Here is a 27,397-nt window from a genome sequence, read left to right as displayed (position 1 = left end):
ACTGCGATGGCTTAATTTGCAGCTGTCACAGAGGTTTTACCCAGACCCCAGTGGGAGGAAGTAATGGGGCCAGCCTGCAATGTGTCCTTGAGCACTGGTCCCTGCTGAAGGATCTAGCTTGCACACCTGTTTGTAACATGTAAGTCAGCAACAAAGCGCTTTAATTTCAAGCAAGTGCAGAAGAAATATCAAAATTGAAACCTCCACCAAAATCACCTTTGGAATTGGGAACAGCTCAGGTAGGAGGATCAGTGCAGATCAGTGCAGATAAATACTCAAAAGACAATAAAGACACGTATAGTGCTGATTGATGAAATCCAAATAAAATAACATTTAAACATAGATAAACTGCATTTATCACCTTAAAATTCAGTCTTTAGTGTTGCTGAGGTGCATGGCTGCAGATAACATATGACAATCTCCCTCCAGCAGCTGCCACATCTCTCTCTCTCTCTCACCAAGCTCTGTGTAACCACACACAGACCATGCCCTACGCGTTTTGTCATGCTGATGTCATCGGGGTTAAAACAAAAAGTAGATGGCGCATAGGTGGGTGAGACATAGGATCCAAAAGTGACAGCCTAAGTGGTGATAATGCTGAAGGACACATGGACTGGATACAGCAGGGCTGGCAGTCATGGGTAGAAGGCAGCTCCCAGGAGATGAAGGAATCTATATACAGCATCAGAGAAAAACAAAGACAAGTGAGCGCCACTCTAAGTACAGTATGCATAAAAAAGGTTTGTTTATTTGATAATTGGCAACTTACATGGAGATAAACATCAAAGCGCATGTCAGACCAGCCAGGGGTCAGGAGAGCTGTGACACCAAACTAGCGTGTGGAAACAGGAGTGACCAAGCTGGTGATTGTGTGTGGGGCGGATGCATCCAGCGTGTGTGGACACTCAGGGCCTGGACATCCACTTACCATTGGGCACAGACTGCCAGGTCATGGCTGGGTGTGACGTCAGCACTTGGGGTGGGATTGCTGGGCGTGGCTAACGTGTTTCAGAGCCGCTCACGGCTACTTTCTTTGTTTTTTCTTTGTTTTTCTCTGTCATCGGGGGCTACAGCTAGAGGAAGTGCAGCATATATTATCTGCAGCCATGCACTGCAGCAGCACTAGAGAACTAACCACTCGACCACGGAAAGTTTTACCCCCTTCAGCACTGTTTTACTATAACTGTCAATTGCTTGGTCATGCAACACGGTTTTGAGGAAGCACAATGTTTGTGTCAAACGCATCAACCTGCATCATTTGATTGTGTCCTGGTGTCAGTTCTTTTGCACTTCATGGAATAAATATTTTTGGACCAGTGTTGGTGTGCAGCTGTTTTCTATTTTGCATGTAACACTATACACAAATAAAATTCAAAATATTTTTTTTTTACACAAATATCTTTCTTTTGATGGTATTTGATCCCCACTGGGTTTTTTGTGCTATATAAATGAAAAAATACTGAAAAGTTTTTCTTAGTTTCTGTTGTAAAATATTACAAACTAATAATCTTTCTTCATGAATTTGAATCAAACTGTAGTCTGTTACATTTCTTTGGTAAAAATAACCCAAATCAGTTTATATTATTTACTCTGTGTGAATGTTATAGAGTATATAAATGATGGCAAATTAATTTGAAAATTGATCAATTGTGATGTACTGACTACCTAATTTCCTGAGGCCCTAAAATGCTAGGACATGATAGCATGATAAAATTGCATTCACATATTATAATGCACTTCAAACCGGTGCACTACAGCATAAACGACCTTAAAGCGGAGTTCCACCAACTTTTAGAACTTTATCTTAAAGGAAAGACGACCCCTCCACCACTTGTTTTTGGCTAACTATTTTAATTTTTTTTAATTCAAACTTATCTTTTCTGAAGTACTAAGTGTACTTCCGTTCCAGCCGGGCCGCAGCACAGGACGTCATGTCCTCTTGTGCTGCATGCCCCCCCGCTGTCTTCTGGGACCTGTGTGTGTCCCAGAAGACAAGCTGGCCATTCCCCTTGTAGGAAACCCAGAGTGAAGCCGTAAGGCCCCACTCCCGGTTCCCCTTAGTTAGAATGGCAGCGCCTGCACCCTATCCGATGGACAGATCGGCCTGGGGGGGCGACATTGCGGGCTCCCTGGACAGGTAAGTGTCCTTATTAAAAGTCAGCCACTACAGTGTTTGTAGCTGCTGACTTAAAAAAAAAATGTTTGTGGCAGCCTCCAGTATTCAGCTATTCATTCACTTTCCAGTATATGTTAAGACATTGTTGGCTCCTCCCCTACATGTTTCGTCAATTTTTTTTCAAGGGAAAACTCCACAGGAACTCCCATAATTTGGGCTTCAGTTGGGAGAGGAGCTACATTCAGTATATATAGGTGAGTTTTTGGGAATAACATGGCCACCAATCAGAACAGGAGCAAGTGTTATGATCACATGGTCTCCTGGGGAGGTAAATAAAGTATAAAAAAAAAGTTAACAATAGTTCTTTAAACCTAGAAAACGGGAAACAGTGAAATAGAGTTGAACTAAATATATTGATTTTTTTTGCCTGGCTAAGGATTTGTACTTCTGTCTTTCAAGTACTGAGATTTAAACAGGCTTGCACAACAATGCAGCCAGCCTGGTGCCCTGACTTTTTTCTAGTACAGTTAAAGTGATCGTAAAGTGATTATTAAAATAAACAAAATGTTATACTTACCTGCTCTGTGCAATGGCACAGAGAACAACCCCTTACCACCTCTTCAGACCTCCCCGTGCAGAAAAGCAAATGTAAATGAAAGTTTAACATTTTTAATATGATCCTGTAATCCATACAGATCCTGTGATCCGAAGCTATTACACTGTCTAGCAGACCCATGTGTGCTCATTTATGTTAAACTCGCCAGTTATTCTGACCTGTATCAATATATCGTGTTTATCTACCACTAAACGGTCTTGTGTCTACTTACTGGTAGTAACCCACAGCCAGGTTAAAGGTATCTATAATTGTGTTCTTATACGTTGTGACAGACACACCCAGGACAGAGGCTTTTGGAGGGGACTGCAGGCTAGCTTCTTGCCTATTGACTATTGGCCCTAGCTTTTAAGGGAACACTACTCTTTGTGAGGTGTATGCCTGGGGGACCCTTGGAGTAATGTTACATTGGATTCAAGTACGTGTCCCCAAAACACACAGACTCTGGGAAGCTAGGCCCGGGATCCATGTTAAGGGCCTAGATGCCACATTAACAGCAATGACTGCTCAACACTCAACATTTGGAGTTTCTAGCCATTCAGGAATGGGAGCTGGAGATCGGCTACAGACGTCTGCTAGACTCTGTCGCTAGGCTCCCTTTGCCTGGGACTATCAGGAAGTACCAGCTGACAGCTCTGAAATTCTGGCTGAAGTGTCAGCAATGGGGCAGAGTAACAGTGTTCTTTGCCCACATGCACCCGCAGCTATGGAAGCAGAGCTCTTGTGGCAAATGCAGCAAGTTTTGACTGACCTTGATGAACCTGTTTCTGCACAGGACAAGTTGGATAGAGGAATGCGTCTGTCCAGCAGCTGGATAAGTGTATGGGAGATGGAGCAGCCAGCTCATCTTCCCAGCTGCAGTTCAAGGGCTCGGGAGAAGAGGAAGCCGTCCTCATTCCCCAGCCACAGATCACAGAAAGCATGGATTCAATTGACTTTTTGTCGGAGGATGTAATGGATTATAAGTCACCTGCCAAAGTGCTGACACTGGGCCCAAGTGCCCCCAGCCCGTGTCCTGGATTTTCAGCAATTCCAGAGACTGGGGATTTATTAGACTTTTCTGCTGAGGAGGAACAACACAGTGAGACTCCAGCAGAAGAGCTGGCATCAGGGCAGAACATCACTGAGCTCTGCCCAGCACCAACAACAGCTTCAGCCTTCCTGAGAGAAGAGGCAGACGACTTTTCTCCCACACCACTGACAGGGACATGGGATTTTCTGCCAGCAGCATCTGTGGAGTTACAAGAAACTTCTCCATCTGAAGCACTGACTACCGGACAGAGGGTGCAAAACCTCTGCCCCACACCTGTGACAGTTCTGGAGGCCCAGAGTAAGAAGGTGACGGTCGCTCCCCAGCAGCAGATCAGGATCCAGGGGGAGAAGGGAGAGGAGGTCGCCATCCTCCCTCCTCAACAACAGATCCACAGTCTGGGAGTGGAGGAAGCCGGTGTTTCTCCCCAACAGTTACCAGGAGCGGATGATGTGAGGTCCCCAGCTGAAGCGCTAACAGGGCAGAGCACCGCTGGCCTCTGCCTGCAACGAACAAAAGATGGATTTCCTGTGAAAATGGACGGGACTTCGGTCTCCACTGACAACCCCCAAGAAAACCATCTGGCACTGGGACAGGAGGATATCAGGCGTGCTCTGCAAGCACTGAGGGATTTTCATCTAGCAGTAGTGGAAGGGACTAAGGTCTCCCCCTGTATACCACAGGGATGCTGGGCAGTTAGCCCAGATCCCCAACAGCATGATAGAGTGAGCCCACCCTGTCTTCTCTTCATCGGCTGAAAGGACTCCAGGGAGAAGGGTTAGTCTGCACTTCTCCCCAGCAGTGGGTATATTCTACAAGAGAGGCAGAGGTTGGCTGGGTGAGTAATGCTCAGTTGGGGACAATTTGTTTGGGGTACTGGATTTGGCCTGCGGGCTTTGTGTTTGATACATGTTGTCTAGAGCATATTATAGATGCAGTTCCAATAAGGAACATATATAAAAGAAAAACAAAGCAGTTACACATGAAAGAAGCCACCTATATACTTTTATTGCACAAATGTAACATGCTGTTCACTTGTTCTAATGGAAGAATTTTTCTCTCTGAAATAGTTAAAGAGAATGTGTAATAATTCCCATGTTTATATAGTGCTGATTTGGCAAGTGAGATCAGAGAATTTCTTGGATCAACAGAATCCAGTGGACTTACAGACAGATAATCAGTTTGCTGCTTGTCTGAAAAATGTATGAACGTTAGACTCTTAAAGAGAATCTCATGGAAGGGAAGAAATAAGAACATCACAAGTAAAAAGCAGTTCTCATTTAACTGAAATATACCTAGTGCCTCTGCAGCCCATTTTTGGTTGTAGAAGGGTGCCAACTTCTTAAAGAGTAACTCCACTTTCGTAAAAAAAAAAAGTAAACATTAAAAAAAGGCAAATAAAAAAAAACTAGCATATATAGCATGTAACCTGGACTATAGCTGATAGCTGCTGTGGATCTTCTTTGTTTGTTGCTGCTGTATTATCCTTCTGCAGAGTGGACAGGGTTAAACTGAATATTCAGTAATGCAGAAGTGCAGCATCCATCTTTAACCACTTCAATACTGGACAATTTTCATCTTTCACTGTTGTCACTGCAGCATGTGGCCATGCAACATTGTACCCAAATTCAGTGTATTCTTCAGTGTATAATATTTTATCTGTGTGAAAGTTATAGAGTCTGCAAACTATGGCATATATATTTGAAAATTGATCAATCCTGATGTACTGATTGCCTATTTCATTTCTTGAGGCCCTTAAATGCCAGGACAGTACAAATACTCCCCGAATGACCCCTTTTTGGAAAGTAGACAGTCCATGGTATTTAGTTAGAAGCATGGTGAGTTTTTGAAGTTGTAATTTTTTGTCACAATTTATTGGAAAATGAAGAAATAAAACAATTATTATTATTATTGTTATACAGGGTTTATATAGCACCAACAGTTTGAGCAGTGCTTTACAATATAAAGGGAGACAGTAAAATTATAATACACTTCAATACAGAAGGAATAGGAGGGCCCTGCTCATGGAGCTTACAATCTAAAGGGAGGGGAAGGTAGTATAAAAGGTAATGGCTGTGTGGGATGATCTGATAGCGGTGGGCCAAGTACAGTTTTTAGGTGAAGGTGGGGTAAGCTTTCATGAATAAATTTGTTTTTAAGTATAACCTAAAGGAGAACAGGGTAGGGACTTACTGGATAAGGAGTTCCAGAGGATGGAAGAGTTTATGGAGAACTCATGGAGAACTGGAGCAGTACAGTGTCATCATAGTGTCATCATATGACCGGTGTGGCAGTTAGTAGGGACACTGACTGGTGACGGTATGTACAAAAAAAGAAAGAAAAATTTTTTTCAATTTTTTATAATTTCTTTCTTTTTTTACTATTTTATTTTTATTTCCCTATGAGAGCCATCTTAACTGATCCGACTTTCAGCCTATTGATTTGAATAGAAGTCGCATCCAAGTCGGATCATGATGATCCGACTTGTGGTGCGACTTGTGTTCTGAAGGCAAACCCTATGCCAAAATGAAAAAAAAATGGTGTGGGGTCCCCCCCAAGATCCATACCAGGCCCTTTGAGTCTGGTATGGATCTTAAAAATGAACCCCATGCCAAAATGAAAAAAAATGGTGTGGGGTCCCACCCTCAGGATCCATTCCAGGCCCTTCGGTCTGGCATGGTCTTGGGAGGGGACCCTATGCCATTTTTTTTTTTTCATTTTGCAGTGGGGTTTTCTTTCAAGATCCATACCAGCCTCAAAGGGCCTGGCATGGATTTTTTTGGCGGGGGAAACCCACGCCATTTTTTTTCATTTTGGCGTAGGGTTCCCCTTCAAGATCCTTAGAACACAAGTCGCACCACAAGTCGGATCATCATCATCATCCGACTTGATTGCGACTTCTATTCAAATCAATGGGCTGAAAGTCAGATCAGTTAAGACAGCTCTCAGGGAACCATTGATTTTGAAAAGGGGCAGAGAAACGCTGCTAAGAGCTAGCGCAACTAAACTACCATTAACGCCAATGCAAAAAGCTACTAAAAGTGCGTTTTTACAGCCGCTTTTTCCTGGCATTGGTAGTGGCTTTGCAGGTCATTTTTTCTAACGCCCTGTGTGCATGAGGACTTATTGTACATGCAGCCGGTGGCGTCACTGGCACATGCACTCTGAAGGAGCTGTTCCCAGGGCCGGATTAACATAGGGGCTATTGGAGCTGCAGACCCCTTACCTTAAAATAGGCCCATTTAAAAAAAAAAAAAACACAAAAAAACAAAACAAAAAAAAAAACGATCGACTTTGAGGGTTGTGGCTCGGCGACCAGGGGTCACATAGAGCCCCTATTGGGGGTTAGGTAGCTGAAGACCCACTAAACCACTGGTCAAAATTTGGGGCTCCTATCATCTATGGTTCCGGAGATAAGGGGCTCCTTGTGCAGCCTGTCAAAAGCTACATACAGAGCGGCTAGTTTAAATACAAGCTGGCACACTCTGTTTGCAGCAGACTGAGAGGATGAGCTCACAGTGCCTCTCCTCACTTCTTGTCAGAGGCACTGAGCTCAATGGACAGCTTGGAGCCTACAGAGTTTGACAGGCAGCACTCGCCTATTGATTTCAAAGGGGCCACTCTACAACTGCAAGCCAAACTCACTTGCAGTAGCAGCATAGTCCAACAATGTAAAACTACCATTCAGCAATGTAAAAAAAAAAAAGGAGGTGGCAGTAGCACCTCATGAATGCCTGTCAGCTGCTGCTATACCACTCGTTGAAAAGCAATACACCACAGATCACTTTTAAGAGGGAAGTAAGCATTACCGCAAATGTGAAAGAAACGTGAAACACCATTTCACACTCCCCACCAACCAGGTCACTCCCCAGTCACTTCCCATGTTAGCTACCTCCCTTCAACTTATATCACAGGTGACCATTTCCCAACCTGCAGATGACAGACCCTACTCCAAAAGATATCACTCCCAATTACTCCCCCCCACCCACTCGCTGATTGATATCCCTCCATGACCACCTCACATCCCCCCTGCTGACAGACCTCTGTCTCCAGCCTGTCCCCAAACACCCTCTCACCTGCTGACCTGTGTATGGGGAAACCACTCCCGCAGTGTTATTGTGTTCTGCCAGTGGGGAGCCTTCCCAACCCACAGAATACAATGATCATTGTTGCTAACTATAGCTGGCGGCACCGATTGTTTTGGGAAAAATCTGACAGGCTGGTTGTACTCAAGTCGATTAATAGATTGACTTGTGTACAACCAGCTAGCCCATACATAGATCGACTATGGCTGGTCTCTGCTTAATTGGCTTAATTTCAATTCATGTATGGCCCGCTTAATCACTACACAGTCCCTAAACATCCTTCCGCAAACCTTTACATTTTTCCTTCCCAGATTGGTTCATCCTTCTCACCTGTACATAGTGCCCACTGTCATACCCGCCACACTCCTCTCCTGTACATACTGCTTACTGTCATACCCTCCACACTCCTCTCCTGTACATACTGCTCACTGTCATACCCTCCACATTCCTCTCCTATACATAGTGCCCACTGTCATACTCTCCACACTTCTCACCTGTACATACTGCTCACTGTCATACCCTCCACACTCCTCTCCTGTACATACTGCTCACTGTCATACCCTCCACACTCCTCCCTTGTACATAGTGCCCACTGTCATACAATCCACACTCCTCTCCTGTACATACTGCCCACTGTCATACCCTCCACACTCCTCTCCTGTACATACTGCCCACTGTGATACCCTCCACACTCTTCTCCTGTGCATACTGCCTACTGTCATACCACCACACTCCTCTTCTGTACATAGTGCCCACTGTCATACCCTCCACACTCCTCTCCTGTACACAGTGCCCACTGTTATACCCTCCACATTCCTCTCCCTCACCTGCACATACTTCCCACTTTTATACCATCCATACTCCTCCCCTATGCCTCTTACCCACAAAAACAGTTCTTTAAAATTATATTGAATATCCTCAATGTTACCAGCTCTAGAATGGGCACACTTTTGTTAGTATAACTAAAGGAAATCTTCTCAGTCCTCATATTTGTTCTGCCCATTGTTAGTACTCATTTAATTTTGTGATTACTACTGTGATGAATAGAGGAACATAGGGGATGTCAGCTACTCTAAATATACCACTTGTAAAAAAAAGTGTCCCTGAAAATATTTTTTAAATTTTGGCAACTAAGTACTTGGGAACTGCTCAAGGGTCAGTAGGCGGCCCCATGATATTAAAGCTGTAGGTAGTTCCTTCTGGGTTCTGTGCCTTCGGTCACTTGCCTTGGCCGGGCTGTGTTGTTGTCACTTCTACGCATGCGCATCCTCTCTCTCTCTCAACCCCCCTTTCTCTCTCATCCTCCCTCCCTTACCCCTCACCCCTCTCTCATCCCCTTTCTCTCTCTCTCTCTCTTATCATCCCTCTCTCTATTTATTTAATTTGCTATAACAAAAAATAGTTTGCATTTTAAATTATTTTTTATTTAATTTTTTTTTATAAAAAGCCCCACCATAATCCTCAGCACCAGGCCCATGATGGTCTTAATACGGCCCTGGCTGTTCCGTTCAGAGTGCCGCGTCGTTCCTTCAGAGTTCTGTGCCATAAACGGTGGCTCCCGCGCACATGCGTGGGAGTGACATCATTGTGGCTCTGGCCACTCACACAGCCGGAGTCCGTGAACCCGGGAGAAAACCCGGCTGAAGATGGAAGAACATTCAGCGGTGATAGCACGCCGCTGGAGGGATTTGTTTTTTGGTAAGTTTCACATAATGTGCTAGTATGCAGTGCGTACTAGCTCATTATGACATGTTTTAGAAAAAAAAAAACACCCAGAGGTTTACTATTGCTTTAACTGGCTGGGTAAGACTATATAAATAGAGATTGTTAGTGCACTATCTATCTCACTGCACTTGTGAGGTTTTAATAAAATATTTAATGTACATAATGGGGGTTATTTACGAAGGGCAAATCCACTCTGCACTGCAAGAGAACTTGGAAGTGCAGTTGCTCTAAATCTAAGGGGTAGATCTGAAATGAGTGGAAGCTCTGCTGATTTTATAATCCAATCACGTGCAAGCTAAACTGTTTTTTATTTTCCTTGCATGTCCCCCTCGGATCTACAGCGACTTTACTTTCAAGTGCACTTGCAGTGCAAAGTGGATTTTCCTTTAGTAAATAACCCCCATAGTTCTCAGTGTTTATTTGTACACAAATGGCATAGTCTTAGCACAGTCACATTTAATCTCACATGACAACTGCGGCAATTTGGAAAATTTAGGTTTATTAATAATAGCCATTTTATGCCTCATGACAGCAGTTACAGTTCCCTGCGGCATACATGGGAAATGTCATGGTGACCCTGAGGTCTGGACATGTGTTTACTTGCAACATCACACACAAAAAGAAACAAACATCGGGTGGAAAATATGATGGAAGAAGTCGTGGACTTAATAAAATTCCCCAGTCTGTATTACGTCTTCATGAAGCCAATATAGCGAGCTGATATGGACTCTGGAATCAATGAGCCAAACTGGATTCAGGAGAGATCTGCCTCAGCTGCTCCAGACTCACATTTTCCATTGAAGGGTCACTGACAATTAAGTCATATGACCCAAAGCCAGAGATATGCGTGTCTCTTGGCAGGAAAAGCTAATGGAAGGGAACATTTTTTCGTAGGGAAAAAAATGTCAGTTCACAGTGTACAGTAAATCTGGACTTTTGTTTATTTTTGGCTATATGTCTAATTTTGAAGCATCATTAAAAAAAAAAAAAAAAAAAAGTATGGCACTATAGGAGTATAACAGGCCACAGTGATCATAACTTGACTATACCAGATGCAAAAGGGAGCCTGCATTCCTCCTCTTACAAACAGGTCCCCCAACATAATTCACTTTATAAAATGCTCCAGAAGCTTTCTCTGTTCCTGAATACAAAAACCTGGACTTTGCCTTATATGAACAAAGCATATCCCTCTATAGAGTGTACTTGTCTCAATAAAGAACGCTAATGCCGCGTACACATGAGCGGAATGTCCGTCAGAAAAAGTCCGATGGGAGCTTTTCATCGTATATTCCGACCGTGTGTATGCCCCATCGGATTTTTTTCGTCGAAAATTCAGACGGACTTAGATAGAGAACATGTTCTATATTTTTCCGATAGAACAAATTCCTATCGGGAAAACCGCTCATCTGTATGCTGTTCCGACGTACCAAAAATGATGCATGCTCTGAAGCAAGTATGAGACGTCGTACGTGTTGTCCCGTCGTACGTGTTGTATGTCACCACGTTCTTGACGGTCGGATTTTGGTGTGACCGTGTGTATGCAAGACAGCTTGAGCGGAATTCCGTCGGAGAAACCTTCAGAGTTTATTACGACGGCAAAACCGCTCGTGTGTACGCGGCATAACTGTAATTTGAGTCTGCTGCTTCATTCCTCTGCTATCAGCATGAGTCACTTCTGACAAGTTTTCCTGACACCAAGAGAAAAATGGTGACGGGGAGGAACTTCCAGCTGATTGATAGCCTAAACTCTGTTCCTGTGTGCTGTGTGAAGGGGGTGTGTCCCTTCCCTCCAATCAGCTCTTAGCGCTCTCCTCACTCGCTCAGCTCTGTAGAGTGTCATTTCAGCTCTCTGCCCTCATTTTTCTGACAGCTCAGACAAGCTATATATATTCTGGACTTTGAATGGATGTAGAGAAGAGAAGACTGCAGATAAACAGGTACAACTTATGCAGGAGGATTTGTTTCATCTCTGTGTATCCCCTGAGGCCAGTGATTTCACTGGGTATATGTGAGGGTTAACAACCACTTTAAAGCCCAACTGAGAAGGATTAGAATCTCTGTTAGAGGTTTATTGTTGTTGGTGTCCCTATTGTAAATAATTTCTTCCACTCCCTTTCAGAACTGGAGGTGACAAAAAATCTCCCCAAAGGGGACATTGTCAAAAACAAATGCACATTTTTAGTAAGTGTAGCAATAACTCTCGGTGGAACTGCTGGTTTAAGCGGGCTTGTTACCTTCACTCTCGACACCTCTGTTTCACCGGAACCGGGTCTAGGATTCCGTTGAGTTTACCTCTGGACGATATAAGCACCAAACACTTGAGTAGGTTTTCCAATGCTTTAATAAAACGAACAAGGGAAGTAGCAGGAAAGAGGTAGTAGGAAAGCTGCAGGGAAGCTCAAATACCTTTTCTGTTGTATTTTCTTCAGAACATTCTTTGTAATTGAACACTTGCAAATGAATAGTCCCCCTTTCGTAGGATTTAATCTTTGCCCGCCCGGATAGACATCTCTCACTTGCCTAGCAGCCAGCACGTAGCACGAACAAAAGTCTCTGCCACAGACTTATCTGGAATAGAACCCGTACGATCCTCTGCCACAGGATGTATTGGTTTATGATGAAAGTCAGATACAGTACTTAAACCTTTAAGCCAACCCGGCAGTACTATACTGTAAGATTACTTCGGAATGCGTCCTCCAACCGAGTCACCAGGCCCCTCTCCAGACCAGCACTCTGCATGATCTTTCCATGACGGGTCCTCCCCTGGGATCTTCTCGGTTGTCCAGCTTCTTCACTCAGGATAGACAGCTCAGGACCATTCCTCCGCTGCTGTGGTAGGCCCCAGGCAGGCTCCTGGGCCCACCCACACGCCGCAGCGACGTGGGCCTCTGGAACGGAGGACCACGAGGTGGTATTCCTAGTGCATACCTGTCGGCCAGGAGGGTCAGCAGGTGGCTGAAAACGAACCCTAAAACATGGCGTCTGTCCCATAAATACCCTCTCCCAGAATGCAACTTGGAGGACCACCTCCACCAAGTTATCTCCGGGACAGCGGAGCACTCATTCGCTTCAACACGTTGCTTTTCCAACACCTGCCGATGGTGACAACGATACCCACCGGCACAATGTGGAACCGCATGCATCGTCAACCAAGCTGGAACAGAGGCAAGTCTAACCTCCTATAATAAGCGACCCACTAAATTTACCTATCAGCGGTAGATGAAAATCTACCAGCGCTACATAAGTAAGGGTTAGAACTTCCAACTTTCTGTCTTGGCGGTTACTGTATCCCATGTACAGCCGAAGTATTAAGTATTGTTACAGATACAGAAAAGTATTGCAATAAAAGAGTCTCTGAAAACACTCAGAAAGCATATATGATGGCTATCAACAATATTTCATCAAACCAGACCTTGAAATTTAAAGGGATAGTTCACCTTTACCACAAAACTGCCTATGCAAATAAGGGGCTTCTGCAGGTAAAAACAAACTGTGCAGCTCTGACTAAAGTTGAGAGCATACTCCTGTGATGGTGGAGGTGAGCAGTGATAACTAGGCCTCATTTAGCAACGTCATGGGAGTACTTAGCAACATCCTGTGAGTATTCCATTCAGGCTTCATAAGGTATGTAAATGGCCTACACCTATAGCAAGGGTATTATTCATCTTTAGTCATAGCTACACTGTTTGTTTTTATCTACAAACATCCCTTACCATTGTAGGCAGGTTTTTTGTAAAGGTGAATGTAACGAGCCCCTGCTCGCTCGGTTACACTCCCCCGACACTCCTCTGCGGCTATTGAATCAGTGTGCAGATCGCAACGTCTGATGGTTCGGTCATCCGGCTCCGGGATTTGAACTACAGCTATGTGCCGTTTGAATCCAGTTGTGATAGCTCAGAACAAGCACCAGGCAGGCTGTATGTAAGTTCAAACAGGGATCTCTTTTATTGCAAAATACAGGCTCTTTTATACACTAAAAGTGGAGGTGCATACCTCCGGCTCATATTACTCTGAACATACACCTGTGACCAGAAACCTAATTAACATGGGCTAATTAACTAATCCCTTTAGACAGCCTAGATGACTCAGACATGACCTTTAGGCCAGACTGGCCGTCTTGTAGCTCAGAAAACACAATCAACATTATCACAAATCAACACAGACTCTTCTTCACACAATAGCAGAGTTAATGAACACAAACAACAATGGGGATCTAATGACTCTTAGATCCCATGGTAGACTTATTTACAATACACATTCTAGCAGGCAACAGACAGACAGGTGGCTGGAATTGACATCAGCGTCTGCTAACAGTATTTGTCCCAGCATTATGAATCAGCCACTATTCCAAGCTTCATGACAATACTCCCCCCTGGGAAACAGTCCAACAGCCACAGTGGGACCCCGAACGGGTCAACTCGAGGATGTTGGAAAAGTAGTCTTAAGGTTCCAGGTCCGTCTGCCGGGATAACCTATCCGCATTCCCGTTTTGAGGCCCTGGCCGATATTGTATGGTGAAATTGTACGGTTGCAAAGCCAGGCTCCACCTTAGTAATCGGCCGTTCTCTCCCGCCACCCGGTTAAGCCATATCAAAGGATTGTGGTCCGTCATGACGGTAAAAGAGCGTCCATACACATAGGGCTGAAATTTCTTTAAAGCCCAGACTAAGGCCAAACACTCTTTTTCCACAGCAGCATATCCAACTTCACGGGGTAACAATTTGCGGCTGAGATACGCCACCGGGTGCTCTTTCCCGTCATCGCCAACTTGACTTAGTACGGCTCCCAGTCCGAACATGGAGGCATCTGTATGAATGACAAAGCGTTTGTTAGGATCGGGTGCCGCCAGTATGGGAGCTTGCGTTAGGGCAGTTTTTAAGTGATGAAATGCTGTCTCGCACTCCAGGTCTTAGCTATCCCTAAATGTCCGGCCAAGGGGGTGTCGTTAGCCAGCCGCAATAGCGTATTTCTGGGGTACAGCTAGCTGTTTGTGGGGACCCTGTCGCTTACTGGTAGCCATTCCCTCGGTGTAACAATATAGAAACCCCCCTCCCACTCTATTCTGTCTTCCCCCAACCCCCCTGGATCCTTGTCCGTCCTGTCCCGATAACCAGCTAATGTTGGGTCATTCTGAGTCTCTTGCCTAATGTCGGAGGGAGAATCCCAAGACACAGGGTTGTCAAGTTGGGGTAATGTAGGAGGATTTGGTCTTACCTGGGTCCCCATAGGAGTGGAGTTGCCTTGAAGTTGGCTCTGATGTCGGGTGGTCACGGCCATGGCGGCCTCTGAGGCATATGAGGAAGTCAAATGCCCCAAATCGTTCCCCAAAAGTACTTGCGCGGGTATCTCACGTAGTAATCCCACTCTCACTTGTCGCTCCCCTGAGCCCCAATCCAAGAGGACTTGGGCGGTGGATAAACGTAGCACCTTGCCCCCTGCTACCCTGACTGCAACAGTCTGGGCGGTCCAGGCCGACTGGGGAATCATGTGAGGCTGGATGAGGGTAATCGTAGCCCCAGAATCGCGGAGTCCCTGGGCCGGCTGCCCATTAACCCAAACTGTCTGACGATGGTGCTGCCGATTATCTCCGGCAGCAGCTTGGACGGGATCAGTCTCAAAAAGTTTGCCAAACTCTTCCTGAACATCTCAATGGTTGGGCTCATCCTGGAAGCAATGAGCCACTGGTCTGGATGGATGAGCAGTCTCTTGGTACCTCGTGGATCGGGTAGGACAATATCGCTGCAGATGACCGGTTTGGTTACAGGTATAGCACTTAGGTCCGTTAGGAGGGTTGGGTCGGGTTGGGGGTCTAGAGGCAGACCACTGAGGTACTGAAGTTGGGTTAGAGGCTGGTAAACTGGGCCGAGATAGTGGATAGCACTCGCTTTCGCCTGACCTTCGAGAGTCCAGATATTCATCAGCCAAAGTAGCCGCTTGCTGTACAGTTTGTGGTCACTTATCTCGCACCCAATCCCGTACTACCGGAGGGGTGTGGTTAAAGAACTGTTCTAAGAGTACTAGCTAGGTGATGTCCTCTATGGTATGAGCGTGGCTTCCCTGGAACCAGCCCTTAAGGTTCCGCTGCAGACGATGTGCCCACTCCACGTATGTTATGTTGGCTTGTTTCCGGGATTCTCTAAACTTAATCTGACTGGCTTCGGGTGTAATGGCAAATCGGGCTAGCAGAGCTTCTTTTACCCGGTCATAATCTTTAGCGTCCTCGTCCTCCAGGGCCCGATACGCATCGGCTGCTCTGCCAGTCAAATTACTCGCCAGTAAGGCAACCCAATCTTGGGACAGTACATTATGTAGCTGGCATAGTCTCTCAAAGTCCTGCAGGAACGCTTCAATTTCCTCCTCTCCTTCCTTAAATAGTTTGAACGCCCGAAAGGGCAACTTACGGAAAGGCGCTGTATCTTTAGGTGTTGTCTTCGCTTGCCGTATTTCCGCCATTCTCCGCTCATGTTGCCGCTCTAGTTCTCTCTCTTGTCGCTCATCCTGCAGCTGGATGTCTCTAATGGCATTCTGTATGGCGGTCTCTGATGGGTTAGCACCATATAATGCCAACCGCTCTCGAACTCGTTGCTGAAACAAGTCTTCAACTGACCGGGGTCCTGCATCACCATCCCTCTGATCCATCTTGGCTAGCTCACTGATCAGGGTGGCCTTGTTCTTTGTCCCACCGGTCCCTCAACGGCTCTCAAGTAAGTCTTTCAACGTGGCTCTCCTGCAGGTTGCATAGCTGGCCATTCACTGTGGTGGTTTGGAGTGTCCCAGTAACTGGAGAGCAAATCCCACTGCTGCCACCAATGTAACAAGCCCCTGCTCGCTCTGTTCCACTCTCCCGACACTCCTCTGTGGCTATTGAATCAGATTGCAGATCGCAAGTCTGATGGTTCAGTCATCCGATACTCCGGGATTTGAACTACAGCTATGTGCCATTCGAATCCAGTTGTGATAGCTCAGAACAAACACCAGGCAGGCTGTATGTAAGTTCAAACAGGGATCTCTTTTATTGCAAAATACAGGCTCTTTTATACCCTAAAAGTGGAGGTGCATACCTCCGGCTTATATTACTCTGAACATCTGTGACCAGAAAGGTAATTAACATGGGCTAATTAACTAATCCCTTTAGACAGCCTAGATGACTCAGACATGACCTTTAGGCCAGACTGGCCGTCTTGTAGCTCAGAAAACACAATCAACATTATCACAAATCAACACAGACTCTTCTTCACACAATAACAGAGTTAATTAACACAAACAACAATGGGGATCTAATAAACAGAAAAGTGCAGCGCTAAATGTATATACAGCATATAGGATCCTGACAAGAGTAAGATCCTACCATGTGACTTAACATGAATAAGTGAGCAAAGTGACAAATATGAAAAATTCCAATGGTAAAACGATCAGCATATATTACAAGTGCATGTGAAAAACAGGAAAAGATCTGAAAAAAAGTCCAAACAGGGATATTCTATCCGTAGGTAGATATAAAGCACCCATCCAAAAGAAACGTGAAGAAAAAAACGCCAGTAGATGATCCACCGTGAAGTGAGTATATATATTCTGCTTACCGGACGGCGATGACTGCTATTACGGCAGTCTCGCCCAGCATAGGGATTAGGGTCTCCCAAAACCGAGGGTGCAATACAGGACCAGCAGCTTTAACAGTCAGTCATGTTAATCCCTCTCCAGTGGGGATGTATTCTATCAATGGCTCAAGCTCAGTATAAAATGGTGCTTTATATCTACCTACGGATAGAATATCCCTGTTTGGACTTTTTTTCAGATCTTTTCCTGTTTTTCACATGCACTTGTAATATATGCTGATCGTTTTACCATTGGAATTTTTCATATTTGTCACTTTGCTCACTTATTCATGTTAAGTCACATGGTAGGATACTCTTGTCAGGATCCTATATGCTGTATATGCATTTAGTGCTGCACTTTTCTGTTTATTATATGCTTTGGAGTCAGATACTGGACTTTTAGAGTGCTGGCAGCTTTTGATTTCCTTTTGTCATTTTTTGTTTTTTGGTTTTTGAGCGCAGCTTTTACCCTTCTGGGTTTTTTTATATATAACAATGGGGATCTAATGACTCTTAAATCCCATAGTAGACTTATTTACAATACACATTCTAGCAGGCAACAGACAGACAGGTGGCTGGAATTGACATCAGCGTCTCCTAACAGTATTTGTCCCACCATTATGAATCAGCCACTATTCCAAGCTTCATTACAGTGAACTATCCTTTTAACCACTTGCCGACTGGGCCATAGCTGAATGACAGCTACAGTGCGGTCGGGTTATTCTGGAAAGGGCAAACAATGACGTCCTCCCAGATCACTTGACAACAAACCCCCCACATGTCTGGTTCGCTCTCTCTCCTCTCCTCGCACGCTGTACACACCGATCGGTGCCCCATTCATGCCCATATGTGCCTCATTTATGCCCATTTGTGCCTCATTCATGCCCATATGTGCCTCATTCTTACCCATCTGTTCCTCATACGTGCCTCATAAATGCCTCATTCATGCCTCACCCTTGCCTCATTCATGCCCATCTGTGCCTTATCCATGCCCATCTGTGCCTCATTCATGCCCATCTGTGCCTCATCCATGCCTCATCCGTGCCACATCCATGCCACATCCGTTCCACATCAATGCCTTTTCCGTGCCACTTAAGTGCTCATCCGTGTCTCATCCATGCCTCATCTGGCCTCATCCGTGGTCATTCATGCCACATCCATGCCTCATCCGTGCCACATCAGTGCTCATCCATGCCACATCAGTGCTTATCAGTGCCCTACAGTGCCTCAAAAAAAGTGTAATAGGTAGTAGAAATTTTATTTGTAATTTTATGTCCCTAGAGCACCTGACAGTGCCCCCTGAATTTTGGGCCTCTGTAAGTGGCTAGGCTGTGTAAAATTCTCACATATGTGGTATCGCCATACCCAGGAGGAGTAGAAGAATGTATTTTGGGGTGTAATTTTTGCTATGTACATGCTATGTGTTAGAAAAATCTTAGAAATGGACAACTTTAAAAAATGCGTTTTTATTTTCTTTCCACATTTTCCCAAAATTTGTGGAAAAAAAATGACATGTTCAAAAGATTCATAATGCCTCAAAGATTATACGTTGGGGTGCTTTGTGGGCGTTTTCATTATCTTGGTGCTCCAGGGCCTTTAAAAGTGCGATAGGTTATCAGGAAATTATATGTGTAATTTATGCTCCTAGAATGCCCGGAGGTGCTACTTGTATGTTGGGCCTCTGTTTGTCCCCAGGCTGTGTAAAAGTCTCACACATGTGGTATCACCATACTCAGGAGGGGTAGCAGAATGTGTTTTGGGTATAGTTGCAAGTATGCATATGGTGTGTGCAGTGGCGGCTGGTGTTTTTTTTAAGGGGAGGGCAGTTCGTTGGCTGGCCGGCTCACGGGGGTCACCGGCGGCACCCCCTCCCCCGGTCGGTCAGTCAGTCGGGGCCATGCAGTTACCTTACCTCGCGGGCAGCGGCGGCTTCTCTCCAGGCTGTGGGCCGCTTGTTTGCTCGATTCCCCTGTGTCTTCTCCCTCCTCTCCTCCTTGCGTCTCCTCCTTCCTCCTCCTGCCGACCAATCCGATCAGATCTTCTTTTGGCCAATCCGGTGATGGGTCTCATTAACTGCTTCCTGATTGGCCGGGAGGAGAATCAGTGTTACAATAGAGAATATTCATTCTCTATTGTCACACAACTGGGTGGGCTTCGGGTGCAGTGCTCTTTGTCCCGAGCCCACCCTTTTTTTGACACCTATTAGAGCCTCTGGCTCTAATCACGTGCTGTGTGTGAGAAATAACCTGTTAATATGACAATTTTGTGAAAAAAAAATCGTAATTTTGCAAAGACTTGTGGGAAAAATTTACAACTTCAAAAAACTCACCATGCCTCTTGGAATATCTACTTTTAAAAAAGGGGTCAATTGGGGGGTATTTGTACTTTCCTGGCTTGTTAGTATCTCAAGAAAAAGATAGGCCATCAGTACATCAGGTGTGATGAATTTTCAATGATTACCACCACAGCTTGTAGACTCTATAACTTTTACAAAGACCAAATAATATATACTTATTTGGGTTATATTTTACCAAACATATGTAGCAGTATAACTTTTGGCCAAAATGTAAAAAGAAAAATTAATGATTTGCAAAATTTTATAACCGAAACGAAGAAAAATCTATTTTTTTTTTACAAACTTTTCGGTCTTTTTTCATTTATAGCACAAAAAATTAAAAACCCAGTGGTGATTAAATACTACCAAAAGCATGCTCTATTTGTGTGAAAAAAAGGACAACATTTTCAATGGGTACAGTGTTATATGACTGAGTAATTGTCATTCAAAATGTGAGAGCGCTAAAAGCTGAAAATTGGGCTGGTTAAGAAGGGGGCAAAGTGCCCAGTGAAAAATAACACACACCAATATAGGTTGAACTGGATGGACTATTGTCTTTATTCAACCCTACCAAGTATGTGACATATAAAATTGTATACTAGAGCCCAGATCAATTGCCTGCAGAGACTGTGAGAAATAGGCCTACAACTATTCGAGATATAGTATAGTCAGAGGAATTCAATAAATCACTACCAACAGTTTTCTGGCACTATGGCCCTTTAAAATGGCCTGTGCCAAAATCAAAAATCCCTATCACCCAGTTCTGTAACTTTACCATCACGTGCATCAAATTCAATTAGCTCTTAATAGCACCACCCTTACAATGAGGGTGCTATTATGGCACCAAATTAAAAAATAATTACTTTCAGGTCATAGATAACGAAACTGGAGGTAGTTAGGACCTGCTCTAAGTTAGCGTACAGAGACTAGCAGAGAGCTTGTCCCTGTACTCAGTGTAGCAGAGCGGCATATTTGCCACTACTACCCCTTCCTCTCACTTGTTGCTCAAGACACTGTTGACCTCACCACCAACAGCCTCCTAACAACTAGTGACACTCTTAGACACTCTTTATGAATGCACATAATAGTGCTCTACATGTTAAGCAGCAAATTAAACATTCTAAATAAACGTGAAAACTTGAAAAATTTAAGTAAGCTACAAATTGGAAAAATGACCAAAACACTCTGCGGAGATAATGATGCAAAGTCGAAAAACAATCTATTCTGAGGAGGAGTGGAACTGTGTTCCAGAATACTGTACCATACAATCCAGAACAAAATGATGTTGCAAAGAGAATTAATAGCCCTTTATGTGAAAGTGAAAGAAGCATGCTTTTAGATCTGGATATGCCAACAACATGTCCTTGCGTGCCTGTCAAATGAGGTTGTGCAGTTGTGTCCGTTAGTGCCGGTTCACACAGGGGGAACCCAACTTACAGCGTGACTTTGCAAGGCGATTTGGAGGTGACCTTAGCACGACTTTATCACAACTTTGCGCAACTTACAACGAGACTTAAAGTTGCCTCCAGGACAGGTGACTTATCACAGAATAATCAGCTCTGTGGGAGGGAGGGGGTTGCCTGGGTAAACGTGGGAAGTACCTGGGTAAATTATTCTCTTTTTCCTGTAAAGTCACTTCAATGTAGATGGAGATCCGACTTTGAGGCAACTTCCATTGAAATCTATGAGTACATTTCACCTAGGAGTCTCCTTGAAGTAGTACTGGAACCTTTTCTGAAGTCGGAGCAACTTCAGTAGTGTACATTAAGACGGCTCTCATTTACTTCAATGGCATTTCTTATGTCCAGCAACTTGGGCCAACTTGAGCACTTACAAGTCGGATCCCAAGTCGCTCTAGTGTGAACCAGCACTAAAGCTGTCATGTCCCCGTTTAGCAACATAGGCTGGCTGCACACAGCTCTAGGCAGTTTCATCTGCATTCACACTGTACAGGCCTCAGCACCTGTATGAATGAAGCCTAAGTGACAAAAAGAGAACAGATAACAGAAGTTGATTGTAAAGTATAACTAAAGGCAAAACTTTTTTGGGGGTTTTGGACAGAGTAGAGATGGATTAGAGCACTTGTCAGGTTTTCATTACTGTCTGTGCCCCCGTTAGGGAGATTCTATGGCATGTTTACCATTATCATTGAGGCTGGGTTCACACTGCAGACAGATCGCAGCAAGGGGGCCGGTGCGTCCCTGTTCTCCATTTCTGATGAATCAGAGCCAAATCTTTGCTTGAATTCAGCCCTGAATTGGAGTCAAAGACCTACAGGACTCCTGTGCAAGCCGCTCTGAAGCTGCCCCGGAGAAATTTGAACCAGCTCCATAGAGTGGCGGTCACAATCTCCTGTCGTGAGAATTGTATGCGGGGAAACCCACATCGCAATGGTGTGAACCCAGCCTGAAAGTGAAAGTAAGAGAAAATCCCAAATTTTGGGTTGTCCCCAGAAAAGTAATAGGAGGGGAAATCTTCCAATGGGCACACTAGTTCTGGTGACCTTGGCATCCCCAGGGAATTCCCTTAATTTGCAGGGATTTCCTTTCACTTCCTGTTTTGGCTCTGTGACAGGAAGTGAAGGGAAATTAAGCAATGCCCTATCTCTTATCCAGACCACCATTACATTTACAGAGCATGTGGAAGGTGTTATAATAGGTGTACTGGAGTGAGCGGAGCTTGTTTTCTGACCCTCTTCCCTGGATCAGTGTCTTTCTTATCACTCTGTAGCCAGACAGCTAACAAGTAAAATGTAAAGAATTTACATGAGCACGACTATTAGTCCAGCTGGGTTACATGGTATTTTCTGGATGTCTACAGTTTTGCTTTTAATAACAAAATGTGAGTTTGTTCTATCAATTTAGAATTATTGGTTACAGCAACATTATGAAATGAATAGCTTACCAACGTAATATTCAGAAACATGGCATGTGAAGAAGTAGATTTACAGAGTGTGATAGTAGTTTCCATGCATTAGTCTGGTAACCTTCTATCATTCATAAAGTCAATTATGATTTACACCAAAGCTATTTCTACACCTAGCACTAAGCAGCGGCTCCATATTGTCTAAACATAATGTAGTGATGGTGATAATAATGGAAATGACATTTAACCGGTTGTCATGTAACTCAGAAGCCTAGGCTTTCTTGATGTAGTGAATAACAGTGGAGGCTGGTGCTCAATAACTCGGGGGGGGACCAACGCCTCCCCACTCCCTCGGTGGGAGACGAGGCCGTTCCCCCCGGAGACGGACATGAATGCGGGGAACACCAGCAACACCCCCCCACGGGAGATGGACGGCCTCCTTACCTTATCTCCAATCTCCCCTCCTCCTCCCTCCCCTGTCCAAGCCAGGGAGGGCTGGATGCTGGATGGCTGGGCCGCTGCGGGTGAGCCATCCCTGGAGTTATAGTGGTGGCTGTTGGGTCGGTCCATCTGGGTTCCCGGGTTTCTCCTCCAGCCATGCGTCTCCTCCCTCCTCCTCGGCCAATAAGATCACTTCTCCTTTCGGCCAATTGGGAAACAGGTCTCATGACCCACTTCCTGATTGGCTGGGAGGAGAATTAGTGTGAAAATAGTGAATATTCATTCGCTATTGTCACACAACTGGGTGGGCTCAAGGTGCAGTGCTCTGTCCCCTGAGCCCACCCTTTTAATAGCCTCTGGCTCTAATCACGTGCTTAAAAAAAAAAAAACCCCATTGGAATCCATGCGTCTGGCACCCCGCATTTAGATCAGGGGGCTGGACACATGGATAGGCGTGCTGCGCGCCCGTGCACCCCTAATGGAAGGGCCGCCACTGGTGAATAATATCTTCTAACAAGTGGTACATTCTAACAAGTGACTGTTGCTACACATACAGTTTACACAAGTGCTCTGTATTATGTATTCTAAATCACCCTTTCTCAACCTTTTTACCCTGGAGGAACACTTGTAATAATTTTCAGGTCTCAGGGAACCCCTTGCCAAGAATAGTCCATTGGGGATCATTAGGAAAAAGCCCCTTATATTGGTGGTTATTGGGAAAAATGCCCCCCTTAGGCCCCTTTCACACATAATGTCAGTTTTTGACGGACTCTGCTTGCTAAGCGGGGATCGCTCCGTTAATCCCCACTAAGCTGGCGGATGACAGGTCCATCTCTGCTCACTGTGCAGAGACGGACCTGTCAGATCTCTGTTCTCCGCTATGGGGATCGGATGAAAACAGATCCGCCTGTCCGTTTTCATCCTATCCGATCCGCCAGACAGATGGAAAATAGGATTTCCATCAATCTGAATTTAGCAGAGTGGATCCAATGTCAGCGTATATGTCACCGCTGACATCCATTGCTCCATAGAACTGTATGGAGCATCCGTTCAGATCCGCCTAAAAAACTGACAAGCGGACCTGAACGGTCCGCATGTGTGAAAGGGGACTTACAGTAAGCCAAAAAGATAAATGACGTCATGCTACTGGCTCTGCCAAGTGGTGATGGACCTGGAAATATGAAGAAACCATTAGATGGGAGGTCAAATAGCCACAGCTAAGAGAACCCCTAGCAACCTCTGGAGGAACCCTAGGGTTCCACAGAACTTGGTTGAGAATGGATGGTCTGAACCCTTCTTTTTTACATTTATGTAATACAGTAAAGGAACAATTTGGGAGTGCTGTAACTCAGCACAGAATGGAGGCATGCCTCCCTATATTTCCATGATAGACCAGAATTGTCAAAGCATCACTTATGTATAATATTATAACGCCATTTTACTTATAGGTAGAGAGGGACAATTTTAACCACTTCAATACAGGGCACTTATACCCCCTTCCTGCCCAGGCCAATTTTCAGCTTTCAGCGTTGTCGCATTTTGAATGACAATTGCGCGGTCATACAACACTGCACCCAATCTAAATTTGTATCATTTTTTTTACCACAAATAGAGCTTTCTTGTGGTGGTATTTGATCACCACTGTTTTTTTTGTGATGGGCACTGATGGGTGGCACTGATGGGCAATAATAACTGATTGCTGATTACAGAGTGCACTAGGTTTATCGTTGGTGCTTATTGGTCTGCACTGTCACAGTTAGACTAAAGGCTGGTACACATGGGCCGAATATTGGCAAGTGAGTACAGTAGCCTGTCTGTCAGAAGCCAGTCTAAAGACCGGTTTCTGTCGAACAGGCATGCTGGAAAACTAACATCTGATCAGCCATTGGCTGCCAGCGCTGATCAGCGTTTTCTGGCAGGGGGCACAATAGCTCAGCAGGGGAGATCAGAACACTAATATCGCTTAGTTAGTACAGTTACCTCTCAGGTTTTTTTTCGTTCAGACTGCTGGGTTGAACAAAAAAGATCTTCCCATGTGTACCTACCTTACTGTAATAGAAAAGTGGAGGTAAGTCTATGAAAAGTAAAGTTGGCAGTACAACGTTTATCTAATTGCATATCTATCTCTTTAACTTCATCCAAATCTGTCCAACATGATATCTGCATGCAATATGGTAATGAACATATAAGGCAGAAACAATGGCCATTTTAAAAAGGAACCATCTTATAAAGAGTATACTGTGTATACTGCTTCTGAAATTAAACCAGCTGAAAGCATGGGACTCACCAGTAAGAGTGGGTTGGGCAAGAGAAGACCCCATAAAATGAGCCACTGCGTCCACAGATGTGCTATTCCTAAAACGAAATTCTTTTGGTCACAAAAATAATAATATTCAAATTAATTAAATTGTTTGTGAGTCAATATTGCCAGTTCAATGTTAAAGTAAACATGTAATTACCGTATTTATCGTCGTATAACACGCACTTTTTTCCCCTTAAAATCAGGGGAAAGACGCAGGTGCGTGTTATACGCCGATCCCCTGCGATCCCGAGCTGTCAAAATATCAAAATCGCCGACCGCGATTTGAAAATGGCGCCGCCGGCGCCGAAATACACAGAGCCGGTCCTCGGCTCTTTCCGGCGGCTCTCGTTTACTTTCGGTTTCACTCGTAGTCCTGAGCGGAGCTATCCGAACCTACTCGGATAGCTCCACTCGGGACTATGAGTGGAGCCGAAAGTGAACGAGACCCGCCGGAAAGAGCCGAGGACCGGCTCTGTGTATTTCGGCGCCGGCGGCGCCATTTTCAAATCGCGGTCATCAATTTTGAAGCCCAGCAAGCAGGGACAGGGGATCGAAGGCTGCACTGGGGCAAGGCTGCACTGGGGCAAGGCTGCACTGGTGCATGGCTGCACTGACAAGGCTGCACTGGGGAAGGCTGCACTGGGGAAGGCTGCACTGAGAAGGCTGCACTGACATGGCTGCACTGACATGGCTGCACTGACATGGCTGCACTGAGAAGGCTGCACTGACATGGCTGCAGTGACATGGCTGCACTGGGGAAGGCTGCACTGGGGAAGGCTGCAATGATGGGCATTTAAATGTAAGTTTTTTTCCCTTCAACTTCCCTCCTAAAAGTTTTTTTTTCCTTAAAATTCCCTCCTAAATTGGGGTGCGTGTTATACGCCGGTGCATGTTATACGCCGATAAATACGGTAGTTCAAAGAAATACAATTAACACTTGCATTGTGTAGTGGATAGCCAGTTCTATGTGAATAATAGAAAATAGTAAAAACCTTCGCGCCAGTGGTGTCGATAGCAGATAATATATATGAATTACATATACTGGTGATACATCTAGTAAGAAAACATTCCCAATAATAAAGAAAATTTGTGGAAATATATAAACAATCAGTGTAAGCTGCTCCCCAATTTTTGAATAATCAAAAAAATAGATAATCAAAAAAAGGAATGTAAGGAAGATAGGGGGCGCTAGATACCATATTATTCAAGTGCTCTAAATAAATAAATCTCCTGCATTACCAAAAAAATGGAAATGTAAGAAAGCTAGGGGGCGCTAGATACCATACTATTCAAGTGCTTTAAATAAATAAATATCCTGCATTACCAAAAAAATGAAAAACATAATAATGACAAATCATAATTAGATTACACATTGGAGTGCCCACAATAGTGAAAAAAATATATAGTGATTGATTGTCCACATAAAAAAGTGTTTTGAAGTGGTTGAAATGATATCTTTCAATAATATCCCAATCTTGTTGCTGTAAACGAAAGGTTTTCCATCACCAAAGGAAAATAAGAAAAAGGAAAACACCTCGAAGTAGTAGATATCTGCTTACCAGATACCAATGACTCCTTTAGTTTAAAAGAGAGTCACTAGCGCTTGTGCAGGGTTGTGCCTGCTCACATGGATGGCCGGACTGTGGTTGGTATTATAGGCATGGATCGTTCCCGTCAAGCTCATTCAAGATAGGATAAGGATACATAGGAAACAAAAACAGTCTCCATAGCGTAAAACCATTTATTAAAAAAGTAAACAAATTAAAAAGCCAAATGGCCGCTTACATTGGTGGGTGCCTACCCGGCACTGGGGCTGCTTGCATGTCAGGGTGACTTCACAGTCAGAAAAAGCCTTTCATGTCTCCTCCACGCTGGCGTGCGTTCCAGCTTACACAGGGGGGCAGCCAAAGGATCCGGATGTTGTTGGGTGATAGGACATGTGACCACGTACCGCTCCGACGTACGTTTCGTAGTGAACGTCTTCAGGGAAGCGTCAACCACTTCAAAACACTTTTTTATGTGGACAATCAATCACTATATATTTTTTTCACTATTGTGGGCACTCCAATGTGTAATCTAATTATGATTTGTCATTATTATGTTTTTCATTTTTTTGGTAATGCAGGATATTTATTTATTTAAAGCACTTGAATAGTATGGTATCTAGCGCCCCCTAGCTTTCTTACATTTCCATTTTTTTGGTAATGCAGGAGATTTATTTATTTAGAGCACTTGAATAATATGGTATCTAGCGCCCCCTATCTTCCTTACATTCTATGTGAATAATGCC

General features: G+C 44.5%; 1 long non-coding RNA gene across 1 annotated transcript in view; it reads right to left on the bottom strand.

The window, feature by feature from the left end:
• Positions 1–27,397, bottom strand: part of LOC141146142 (uncharacterized) — a 69,875-nt gene that overhangs the window by 8,507 nt on the left and 33,971 nt on the right. The window contains exons 2-3 of the long non-coding RNA XR_012244726.1: positions 25,093–25,160; positions 362–672 (exon numbers count right to left, since the gene is read on the bottom strand). This is a non-coding gene — a long non-coding RNA (uncharacterized lncRNA). The remainder of the gene's footprint in view (positions 1–361; positions 673–25,092; positions 25,161–27,397) is intronic.

Source organism: Aquarana catesbeiana, linkage group LG05, assembly GCF_042186555.1.
Source record: "Aquarana catesbeiana isolate 2022-GZ linkage group LG05, ASM4218655v1, whole genome shotgun sequence".
Taxonomy (NCBI): Eukaryota; Metazoa; Chordata; class Amphibia; order Anura; family Ranidae; genus Aquarana; species Aquarana catesbeiana.
This window is presented reverse-complemented; position numbering and strand designations above follow the sequence as displayed.